Source organism: Equus przewalskii, chromosome X (assembly GCF_037783145.1).
Source record: "Equus przewalskii isolate Varuska chromosome X, EquPr2, whole genome shotgun sequence".
NCBI classification, from domain to species: domain Eukaryota; kingdom Metazoa; phylum Chordata; class Mammalia; order Perissodactyla; family Equidae; genus Equus; species Equus przewalskii.
The window spans coordinates 116708718-116721689 of NC_091863.1; the positions used below are offsets into that span (position 1 = coordinate 116708718).

Here is a 12972-nt window from a genome sequence, read left to right on the forward strand (position 1 = left end):
ATTATGGAGGGTAATTTACTTTCCCTACAGTCAACTGATTATAGACGTTAACCACGTCTTCTGGGATATGATGGTAAATACTAGGGTTAGTAAACCATGTCAAAAAGACTATAGTGGGTAGTTAGGACAGAGTGTGATTGGACAATATATACCACTTACTGACTATGACAATGAGGCTGTGGCTTGGTTTTAATGTTACACTGGATCTGTGACATAGATAACATGACCATCATCCTAGCATGAACTGAAAATGATGAGCACTACTAAGATAGTTCAGTTAGGTGCATAAGCAAAATTAAATATACTGAAATCAACAGCTTTCCTATATAACAGCAATAAGAAATTAAATAGTATGATGGAAAAATATGTTCATTTGCAATAGAAAGAAAATTTGTAAGATAGCCAGAAGCAAAATTATCAACAATATTTTAGGGACTATGGAAAAACATTAGTGAATTTGCTTAACTCTGAACAATAAGATCAGTTCAGCTATCTGTCGATTTCTGTGCCAGTGCTGCATTCCTGTATTCATTATAGCTTTAGAATACAATTTATTTGATACTTTAAATATACCTCATTGCTCTTCTTGTATTTTGTATTTTTAAACATCGTCACCCATTTAGTCTTACAGATGAACTTTAATATCACTTTGACGAATTTCCAGAGGCATAATAGAGTGTTAAATTGAAATTGCCAAAACAATGTAGATGTATTTGAGAGAAGATAACATCAATATAACATTGGGTTTTGCTATCCAGGATCACAAGTATGTACCTTTTCAATATCTGCACTGTGGAAGAGAAAGGATGTGCAAGAAGATTATTAACTTCTTCAGTTTATATCTTTGCGATTTTTCACAGGTTAGACTGAAAAAACAATTTTTATTATTAAGTAACTTGGGCCTTTTGATGATTGAAACAAGAGCCTCTCCAATCTTGTTCTCTATTCTGTAAAAAGGAGAAAATAAAACAGGTTCTTAGTACCACTACTACTCATATTGATCATTATTAACATTTACTTACTTAATAAGAATAACTTACTTATTTCTCAGCCAGTACTGAGTGAATTTACATGGATTATCTCAATCTTTACAAAAATTTATACCGTAGACTCTATTTATGGTTTCAGGATTCAATGAAGTAACAAGTAGGAAAATACTTTTTGAAGTGAAAATCAACATGGAAATATAAGCAAATATATTATTCAAACATTTGACTCCTTGTAAGGCAAAACACATGGTAGAAGTTTGCTTTCCTACTTAGAATCTTTATTGTTACCTGCCATGGATATAAGTCCTTTGAATACACTTTACTTCTAGCTGATTTTAAACTCTATTGTCAAATTGTTATTTTATATGTAAAGGCCTCTTGTGACGGCAGCAAATCCATCCCAGAAGTTTACTTGAGGGCATGCACCTACTGCCAAGTTTTAAGAGATAGAGATGGAAGAAGTGGAAGGAGGAAGACCCAAAAGCAAACGTAATATCTGACCTGCTCTGCACAGTAACATGTAGCCCTCAGCGACTGTGATGGTACGTAATGCTGCAGGGCAAGTCCTATGAGATAGTATGATTTATGTGGATAATCCACAAGAATCCAGCGAAGAATGATGAAAGCTCACATCTTAGTGAGCAGACAGAAAACAAAAATAATACAATAGTACTTTTTCTATATAGCAACAATATTTCTTTTAAAAAATTAGACAAAAATCAATTCACAGCAGAAAATATTTTTTAAAATGAAAATAACTAGAAATCAAATTAGCAAGGATTAGTCAAAATTCCTTTTAAAAAACTTCGAAATTGTTCTGAATATAAAAACCAGCTAATAAATATTTATGAGCCTGGGAGATCCAATATTAGAAAGTTAATTATATTAAATGTTCCAAAGTGACTTTATTTTTTTAATTAAAAAAATGACATTCGGTTTCACCTGAACCACAACCAAAACTGGTAAAAGAGTTAAAGGAGAAAATCCAAAGATTGGAGGCTACTTGCCTTCAAATTGTATTGTAAAGCTCTACCAATTAAAACAATCATGGCATCAGCTCAAGAATTGTGAGAGAGAACAATGTTACAGAATCAACAATTCAAATTTTGTGGGAAACTTTTATAGTCGCAGGGAATAATGTTAAAACCTCATCCACAGCATACATGCAAATACTTTCCACATGTGCTATAGAGTTGAATTTTAAAACATAAAACCTTAATCTAAAGACCTACAAGAATGTCCAATATGTGTTGTGAGCTAAGAAGAGTATGACGCAGAACCCTTTGGACAATATATCGAATATAATTACATTCTAATACTAAATACCATATATTATATATATGGAAAGGTGTAACCAAGCTCTTTATATTGGTTAACCTGAGGCTGCAGGGAAGTGGAGGGGAGGAGTGGGTGGGTGATATATAACTGCTTTATCGTTGCGATGTAGAAATGGAGCGACGATAGACTTAACTGCATAGAAACCTCAAACTCAAGAAAACAATCAATGAGTAATATAAGAACATTGAATTAGGTAGGTAGGTAGTTTCCCTCAAATTCATTTATGTTTTTCTGTTAATTAAACAATGCGACATTTTTTAAACATTCAAAATGAAGATATTAAATTTCATTTGAAAGAAAAATGACCTTTCCATAAAGATCCCAATTAGGAAGAGTGATAAGGGATATGTTTCATAACAGATACTAAGAGTTACTGTACAGATATAATAAGGAAATGATTTAGTATTGATTCGAAACCCTAGACATAAACTGAAACATCGGATGTTCTTGGGAAAATTCAGTATTCATGGATTTATACGAATTTAAATTTATACTTCACAAATGTATTCTGCATTGTGGAAATGCTGAATTTTAGAGCATAAAACCCTTAAAAAAACAGAGTGACAGAGCTATTAGGTAAGAAAAGCAAGTTATAGAGAAATCCACATAGTATGATATTACTTTTCTAGAAACAAGCAACAATCAAACACTCTCTTCTCTGATTTTCAGCAGGTTGATTATGCATTTGTTTGAGCATAGAAAATTGTATAAGTATGCTGTTGGCACATTTATCATTAAGGCAGGACAGTGGAAACAGGGAGTTGGAGGAGGATAAGATTTTTAATTTTTATGACCAAGTATTACGTTTGTAATTAAAAAGTAAAGAAAACATTTAAAAAACATTAAAGCAAAACAGGTCACTTGATTATCTTGTGACTCATGCAAATTTTCCAGGTCGGAGGTATCCTCCATATAAAGGAGGTAAAAATATGTGCTTTTAGAATAAAAAAGACTAATAAAGAAAATGATAATAAATTTTCACTGAGAAGTTGCATCCACATAGTGAATGCCTAAACATGGATTAGTTTATTTAATCTTCAGAATTAACTTATGGCATGTATTATGTATTATCACATCTGCAATCAAACGAGCCAATATGTGTGAGCATATTTGTGAAAATGAAATTCTACAGAGAAAGTACATAATACTACAAAGAAACTTCATTTTATATTTGGGAAATACTTGAATATTTTATAATATAGTGTATTCCTTTTGAAAAAATCTACTTACAGACCAGCCAGGGTTTAGGTTCTGCGAATACTCTTTAATCGTTAAGATAACTTCCACTGTTAAGTTGCAGTTTCCCAAAACAAAACATTAGTGAATTTGGTATTCACATTGTGGGGGGAGATTAATAAATTTTCTTTACCTATCTGCTCCTTTTTGCTATTTAGTATAAGTATTACTTTTGTAGTTAAAAATATTGAAGCTTTTTTATTTGACACAAATATAGACAATTGATTATTTTCTAACTTTGCCTTATCACTTACATAATGATCATAGCTTCAAAATTTCCTTTTTGTGAATATCATTAACTTTCACTGTGTGCTTATTTGCATGTCCAGCTAGCAACTTGCTAGTTGTTTCCATGTAAAGTAGCCCATTTAACCCTGACAACAAACCTACGGTGCAGAGAATATGATTACATCTGCATCACAGATTTGTCTTCAGGGTCAAATGTACCAACCAAAGAGGAAATAGTTTGGTGATCTAAAATTGGTCAGAAAACATAATCCATCTTATTATGACAAAATTCTGTTCCATGTGTAACAAAACACGGTTCCTTGGAACATGCATGTTGCATTTCTATTTAACAGCTCCTTACCTACTTAACTAGGGTTTAACTGCCTTGAGTAATCCTTCCTTGTTAAGGGCGATGATTAATTTTATGTATCAACTAAGCTACCTTATGGTGCCAAGTTGTTAGTCAAATACCAACCTATGTGTTGCTGTAAACAGTACTTTTTAGATGTGATTAATATTTAAATAGTAGACTTTGAGTAAAGCAGGTTACCTTCCATAATTTTGGTGGGCCTCATCCAATCAGGTGAGGGCCTTAAGAGAAAAGACTGAGGTTTCCTGAAGAAGAGGCAATTCTGCTTTAAGAGTGTAACATAGAAATCTTGCCTGAATTTCCAGCCTGCTTGGCCCGTCCTGCAGATTTTGGACTCAAGACTGCAACAACTCTTCTCTGGCTCTCTAGCTTGCCAGCTTGCTCTAGAGATTTTAGAGTTGGACCTGCTAACTCCCACAATTGCATGAGCTAATGTCTTAAAATCTGTCTCTCTATTTCTATCTCTCTCTCCTATTGGTTCCGTTTCTCTGGAGAATCCTGACTAATGCACTAAGATTAACTTCCACTACTAGGTTGGGGTTTGTTACAACAAAACATCTCTAGTGAGCTGAGTTTCAGGAAGCTGCCCAGGGAACCCTGGAAAAGCAGACAGCAAAATCCACATAACCATGAAACTGAAGACAAATTTCACAGATGTTAAAGCAAATGTAAACATTTCTCACTAAATAACAAATACTGAGGGGTGACACAGTCCCCACAGTAAGGGTATTGGGTGACTTCTTGTGTATGGGCATGTGCAGTACATGGGGATAATAATGAGTGTGTTATGTGACTTCAATTTCTATCCATAAGGCATCCGATGTATGTATATTATCGTAACCCTGAAATCAATTGATAAATTAAAAAAAGATACCCGACAGGATAAACAGAAATATTAAAACTTCCATATATTTAACAGTATTTATTTAAAAGGAAATTAGGTAATGAATCCATTCATAATGGAAACAAAATTTAGATATCTCTGAGAAAAGCTTAGAAAGAATTTTTGAGGACCTTTGAAGAAAAATATGAATACTTCATGAGGGGTATAAAAAGTAACTTAAATAAATAACTATATTCCTAGGACCCCAAGTGGGAATATCTTATATTATAAATTACATTAGAAACTCCTGGGTGTGGGAATTTTTAGCATAATCAAATAGGTTATGTTAAAGTTGTTCTGCATAAGTAAACTGCTGAGAGTTTTTAAGAAAAGCTTTAGGAAACATAAGAAAAGAAAACCATAGGCCAATATCTCTGAAGAACATAGATGAAAAAATTCTCAATAAAATACTAGCAAACCAAATTGAACAACACATCAAAAAGACTATACACCATGGCTAAGTGGAATTTATAGCTGGAATGCAAGGCTGGTTTAACATACGAAAATCAATCAATGTGGTATACCACAGAACAGAATGAAAGATAAAAATCACATGATCATCTCAATAGATGCGGAAAAATTATTTGACAAAGTTCAACATCCACTTATGATAAGAACTCTTAACCAAATAGGTGTAAAAGGAAATTTCCTCAACACAATAACGGCCGTTTATGAAGCCCACAGCTAACATCAGAATCAATGGGGGAAAACTGAAAGCTTTCCTCTAAAATCTGGCACAAGGCACAAATGGCCACTAGCCACTTCTATTTAACATAGTACTGGAAGTACAAACAACAACAATTAGACAAGAAAAAGAAATAAAAGGAATCCACATTCGAAAAGAAGAAGTAAAATGAACTGTTTGCAGATGACATGATTCTATATGTTGAAAATCCTAAAGTCTATACACACACACAAACATAATAAACAAATTCAACAAAGTTACAAGATACAAAATCAATATACAAAAATTCAATTGTATTTCTTTACATCAGCAATGATCTATCAGAAAAGGAAATCAAGAACACAATCCCATTTTGAATAGCATCAAAAAGAATAAAATGCTTAAGAATAATTTTAACCAAGAAGGTGAAAGATCTGTACACTGAAATCTATAAGACAATGAAGAAAGAAATCAAAGAAGACACAAATAAATGGAAAGATATTTCATGTTCATGTATTGGAGGAAGTAATATTGTTAAAATGTCCATACTACCCAAGTGATCTACAGATGCAATGTAATCCCTATCAAAATTCTAATGGTATTTTTCACAGAAATAGGAAAAACAATCCTAAAATTTGTGTGGAACCACAAAAGACGTCAATTGGCCAAAGCAATCTTGAGCAAGAAGAGAAAATTTGAGGCATCAGCATCACATTTTCTGTTTTCAAATTATATTACAAATATATAGTAATCAAAACAGTATTGTACCAGCATAAAAAAGACACAAACGTCAGTGGAACAGAATAGAGAGCCCAGAATTCAACGTAAGCATATATGACAAGGGCACTATGTTCAAGAAAAGACACTCAGAGAGAAGATATTGGCATCCTATTTAGAATATAGAAGCCTACAGCCAGGATTTTGACTCAGTGAGTAATTCTGCTTGATATTACTCGATAGCTAAGTTTGCCTACCGTTCACATCCTCCAATCCTAAGTCATTACAATTGTATTCAAAGGTCAGTACTGAATTTGAGTTTCATGTGGCTGTTATTCCACCTCTGGTTGAGCCTATCTCTTTAAATTCTCTACCTGAGGGCCCAGATCCCATACTACAGGTAAATGTCCCATATCTAAAAGATGGAGTGGCCATGTAGCAGCCAGGTCCAGACCTAGACCAAAAAAAGCAATTGTTCTATCTGATTTGTTTTATTTGGGAGTGCATTGCCACTAATCAATTAGAATGGAGAAGCATTTTTCTTTTTAAAGATTTTATTTTTTTTCCTTTTTCTCCCCAAAGCCCTCTGGTACATAGTTGTATATTCTTCGTTGTGGGTCCTTCTAGTTGTGGCATGTGGGATGCTGCCTCAGCGTGGTTTGATGAGCAGTACCATGTCCACGCCCAGGATTTGAACCAGCGAAACACTGGGCCACCTGCAGCAGAGCGCATGAACTTAACCACTCAGCCACAGAGCCAGCCCCAAATGGAGAAGCATTTTTAACCGTGGGTTAAGGTTGCATCAAATACACAGTTAATAGGATTATATACCCAAAAGTACCTGATAAGTATTAAGCTAGTGAAAGTAAGATGAGTAGTCAGAAAAAAAGTAAACAAAATTCATTAGTTTCCCATTATACCAGTAACAATCAATTGGAAAATAATCCATTGATGACAGCAAGGATAAGCATAAAACATCTCGAGATCAAAGGGTCAAGAGTTATTCTAGTAGTATATGAAGGGCTCTATAAACCTTCTCTGAATGGTATCAAAGAAGGCTTGAATATCGGCATGTATATGCTTCACTCTGGATGGAAGACTGGATATTATAAAATTGTTAGTTTTTTCAAATTATTTACATTTTTGTTCCTCAAAAATTCCAGAGTAGCATTGTTTAAAAAGTGGAACATGGAGGCCAAATATACATGTTTCAATTTGTTGATATGGACGATTTCAAACATCAATGAAAATAGAGGTAATAGTTTACCTATCACGCATCTGTGGTGCCTATCAATGTATGGCTAAACATTTCCTTTGTACTCCATTGACTGGCCTGCTCCTGCTATCCATTACATTACTGTAAAGCAAATCAATTCTATCATATCATATGTCATATGTGACCTTTTTTGCTTGATAATTTGAGAAAATGTTATTACATTTATTTTCAAAATAAAAGGGTTTATTTAAGAAATATAACACAATAGAAAAGTAATAAGGAACATCTGTCACGTCAGATTCTAAATGGCACCGTAACCATACATTATTTTAATAAGACTGTTATTGCCTCCAAAATTGACAGAAATTTCACTGAAACAAAATTGTAACTAGTAAGATTGGAGATTTGCACATTTTAAAAAGATAGAACTCTCACTACATAACATACAACCAAATGCCTTCCATGGGAATGAAATAGGAATATTAAAACATAAAACAAAGAAAATCTATTGACCTATGAAATGCCCATGATATATTGTTCTGTGACAACAGGAAGTTGCAAAACAATTTATTTCAGTAGATCCCATTTTTTTCAAAGCAACAACCCAGGAAATGGTCCTGATACAAATAAGTGTTGATAAGTATTTGCTTAAGCCAAAAAAAATGCTCAGATGTTTATATAAATGTTATTAGCATTTTTGGGAAGCCTGTCAATGGATCAGGAATAACGTATTATGAGGGGAGATTATTCAATTATCCTTCATCTATTTTTGAACTGTTTTGCTAATTAGGATGAGGAAGCATCACTTTTGCAATGAAAAATTATAGAGGAACACATTTTCAAAAGAAAAGCAAACCTAGGCCACTCTTGTGCAGTGATTAAGATCACACATATCATGTCACACATGTCACTTTACCTCTGACAATGTTCAAGTTTTATGATTTGAAAAAACAAATAACACGTGCAAATAGTGTAAGTAATAACAATAACAGAAACAGAAATAACCTTTCCTGAGTGATTACTTACACGTCAGGCAGTGACTAAGTGCTTTTATGAGCATCATCCTATTTAACCCTAACAAAAAACCCTTGGCAGAGAGAGGATGTCACCACAATGTACCTCCCAGATTTGTTGTGGGGATCAAGTGAGCCAACCTGTACCAAAATAGTTTGGCAAATCTAGATATCGGAGTAATGTAGGCCATTTATATGGCAAAAAATTCAATCTCATGTCCAATGATACATATTTACTCACAATGTTAATTTCCTATTTGAAAACTATTCGCCAATATGTCAGGATGTAAGAGCTTTAAGTAAATCTTCTTGTTGGCTAAGATTAAACTCCTATTATTAAGCTGCCTTTTTTTTACACCAAAATTTATTCAGTGAATTCGAGTGTCATGTTGGCTTCAAGGCAACCCCGGAGGAGCTGGCCACAAAATCCCTACACACTTCTTTCTTCAGGGCCCAGATGTGAAGACTGATTTTGGAATCTTGTTTCCAGTGCTAGGCTGGTCGAGGTAAGAACTTGCTGCTCAAAGTGTGGTTCAGGGATTAGCAGCAAGGTATCCCCTGAGAACTTGTTGGAAATCTACAGTCCTGGGCTCTCCTACAGTATACTTAGTTAGAATCTGCATTTTTAACAAGATCCCCAGTGGTTCCTACTCACATTAAAGTTTAAGAATCAGTGGTATAAATGACCTAAAGATATACTCTTCTCTTATAAACTTAGAATATGGGATAAAACATAACAAAATTCTTTTCAAATGTAGAGCTGAGCACATAATAGAGTTGGGGTCCAAACCCAGGAAGGAGATATAATCAGAAAGGTTAATGGAGATGAAGAGGTGGATGGTGGGAGGGCTCATACCAGGCTCAGTAACTTAAAGCCTTGGGTTTTTATAGTAGTGAGCAGGACAGGGGCATGGTTATGAACCCTAGCAAGGTAGGAAATTAGATTGTAACTCTCACAATAAAGGCATCTAATAAATTAAAGATTCATTCCTAATAATATTCTTATAAACTTGGAATAGAAAAACTTACTTAATAGTATATCTGCCAAAAAACTACAGCAAATATATTTTTAATGGTGAAGTAGTCATTCTTAGTATTAACAACAAGAAAATTATGAAGAGATATTCCACATCATTAGTAATCAGAGAAATGCAAATCAAGACCACAAGAGGATACCATCTACCTCCATTTTACTGGTAAAAATTTAAAGGACTGACGACACCTAGTGTTGGTCAGGATGTCAATTCACAGCATCTCACACAAGGCTGGCGGGAGTGTAACTTACTGGAATTAGTTTGGGAAATGGTTTAGCATTAACTCATAAAGTTGAATGTTTACCTAACCTGTGGCCCATTGATTTCATTCCTAGGAAAGGCCCTAGAGAAATTCTTCTCCATTACAACAGGCAATATGTTTAAGACTATTCATAGCAGCACTTCTCACAATACCAAAACCTGGAAACAGTCCAAATGTCCATGAACAGGAGCATAGATGAAAACCCAAGGTAAATACACACTATGGAATGTTCAGTAGTAGTCAAATGTAATACATTTCAGTAGCACACAAAAATAAGGTTAAAACTTCATAACAAAGTGAAAAAAATTAAGCCCCAAAGAAGATTACATACAGAAAGAGAAAAGGAAGTAAGGGAATGCCAAATGGGAATCGGGGTGATGGTTACTTCTAGTGGAAGGAGGCCAGGGTATGAGTTGGCAGGGGTGGGTATATAGCAAGAGGGAGGTTATTATCAATGTCCCAGCTTTTATTCTCAGTGATAGGTTTGTGTTTCTTACATTATTAATTAATTACTAATTAAGTAACTAAATAAAAGCAGGACAAGCAGGACTTCTAGTGATGGCATGCCATGCATGAAGAACATGACCAATTTAATTCTTTGTACCTCAGGTACAATTAACACTATTACTTTTTATTTAAAATAAAATAAATATTGGGGATAGCCCCATGGCCGAGTGGTTATGTTTGCGTGCTCCACTTCGGTGGCCCAGGGTTTCACCGGTTCAGATCCTGGGCGCAGACATGGCACTGCTCATCAAGCCATGCTGAGGCAGTGTCCCACACGCCATAACTAGAAGCATTCACAACTAAAAATATACAACTATGCACCAGGAGGTTTTGGGGAAAAAAGGGAAAAATAAAATCTTTAAAAAATAATAAAATAAATATTATTAACATTTAATGAATTCTTATTTAAACGTCAATGTGTTAACTGCTTTTATAGAGATTAGCTCTTTTAATCCCCGCAATAAATGTCTGATGTACATGACGTTAATTCTACACAACAGATTTGTAATGAGGATTTAATAAAGCAACCTATGTAAAAGCACTTTTGCGAACTGAAAAGTGTAACAAAACACAGGCGATCATATACTTGCAACTTTCCATCCTGCCTCTCATGAAACTCATTTTTGGATAATACACCACTTTACAATCTAGAACATATAAGTTAGATTATGAGTACTTTAAGCAATTCTTCTAATGAGCTAAGATGAACTCTCTCTTAATAAGTTTTCATTCCTTATACCAAAAAGACCTTGGTCTGTTTGGGTTTCATGTGGCTACATGGATAACTAAGCAGGAGCTGGCCGCAAAGTCAATAGTTCGGCTGAAAGACCAGATCCTAGGAAAACAGTGAATCTCTCAGGTCTAAAAGATAAGAGCTGAGGGGAACTCAACTGTTTGATACTACACCTGATAATTTTGCAATGCATTAAAGATGCAGATAGGTAAGTGGAAAATGATTTAGCAGAAAGAGAAAGCCCCAAGAAAACCTGGGGAGTAGGGAAGCCCAGAAGCAGCCTGATCTGCAAATCTCCAAATCTAAAAAATCCCCGGGAATTGGAAACACAAGGTACTTGTGATAATGAGAGTAAAGGTGGGGCTGAAAACAGGAATATTGGCTGAACGTCTATACGTAAAGCAGTTAGAACCTGGAACCACTCAACCTCCTATTCTCCCGTGAGCAATAGGCCTAGAGAACAGCAGATAAGGTTGGAGCAGAGTGACTGAGAACTCCAGAAGGATGTCTCCAAAAGAAGTTGAAAATGAGAGGTTGCTTGTTGTGTTTGAAAGTATTGAGAGGAGATTTATATCTCTACTGAGAGTATGGAGATAAACTAGCGACAGACACCTGAAAAATTATAAAAAAACAATTAACTTTTGGGGAGAAAGGAAGTACAAGTCCTATAAAAAGGAAGCATCATCACAGTATACGACCTGATTGGGCTCTGAACAACGTTTGCATCACTATAATCAAAACAAACTGCCTCACTCAAAAGACCAAATGAGCGAGACAGAAATAACACTAATGCCAATGCAATGTCTCAGGTCTGTTACGATTAAATCAGAATAATTCACTTAGAAGTTCTTAAAACTCTACTGAAGAAGCAAGTGGTTCATAAATATAAAAAAGCACAATTATTACTGTTATTAGTAAGTATGAGTATTAATGAACGGGAAATTAGAAGCCGGGAAATGTTACGTGGGCTGTTTAAAGACCATGCAGCAAGTGAATATCTGAACTTCCTTTTCCTTAAAAATAATTGCTTCCTTGATTGTTTTTTTTTTTTTTGGAGGAAGATTAGCCCTGAGCTAACAGCTGCTGCCAGTCCTCCTCTTTTTGCTGAGGAAGACTGGCCCTGAGCTAACATCCATGCCCATCTTCCTCTGCTTTGTATGTGGGACACCTACCACAGCATGGCTTGACAAGTGGTGCCATGTCCGCACCCGGGATCGGAACTGGTAAACCCTGGGTCGCCAAAGAGGGACCAGGCTGGCCCTTGATTTGTCTTTTGAATGAGGTAGTGTGTGAAAATATATTTTTTAAAATGAAAATCAGCATAGAATCATATATGGATATCTTTATGGAACATTCAGTAACTTCTCCAACAAAACACACTTTTAGGTAACACGTTGCCTTCCTATTTAAAAACTACATTCTTACCTAGCAGGATATGAGTTTGACTAATCCTTGTAATGAGTTTACTTTAATCCCTGTTGTTAAATCACTACTCTTGATACTAAAAGGTCTCTAGGGAATTGAGGTTTCAAAAGGCTGCATGGGCACCCCCGCAGGAGCTGGCAGCAAAATCCATCTGAGAAGTGAACCTTAGGGCTCAAATTCCAGAGCTGAGGTCAAAGAGAAAGAGGGAACAGGGAACTGAGCCGAGAGCCAAAAGCAAGAGGTAGTCTGATTTGGCCCACAAGGTTGTGTAGCACACTGATTGTGATGATGATGATGATGATATTTCATGGGCCCTGGTTTGAATTATACAACGCACAAAATATACCATTGCTTTTA

At 35.1% G+C, this 12972-nt stretch overlaps 1 long non-coding RNA gene across 1 annotated transcript in view; it reads right to left on the minus strand.

The window, feature by feature from the left end:
- Positions 1-774: 774 nt before the first annotated feature.
- LOC139081192 (uncharacterized) overlaps positions 775-12972 on the minus strand; it is a 53973-nt gene continuing 41775 nt past the window's right edge. Inside the window, exon 11 of the long non-coding RNA XR_011536315.1 lies at positions 775-947. This is a non-coding gene — a long non-coding RNA (uncharacterized lncRNA). The remainder of the gene's footprint in view (positions 948-12972) is intronic.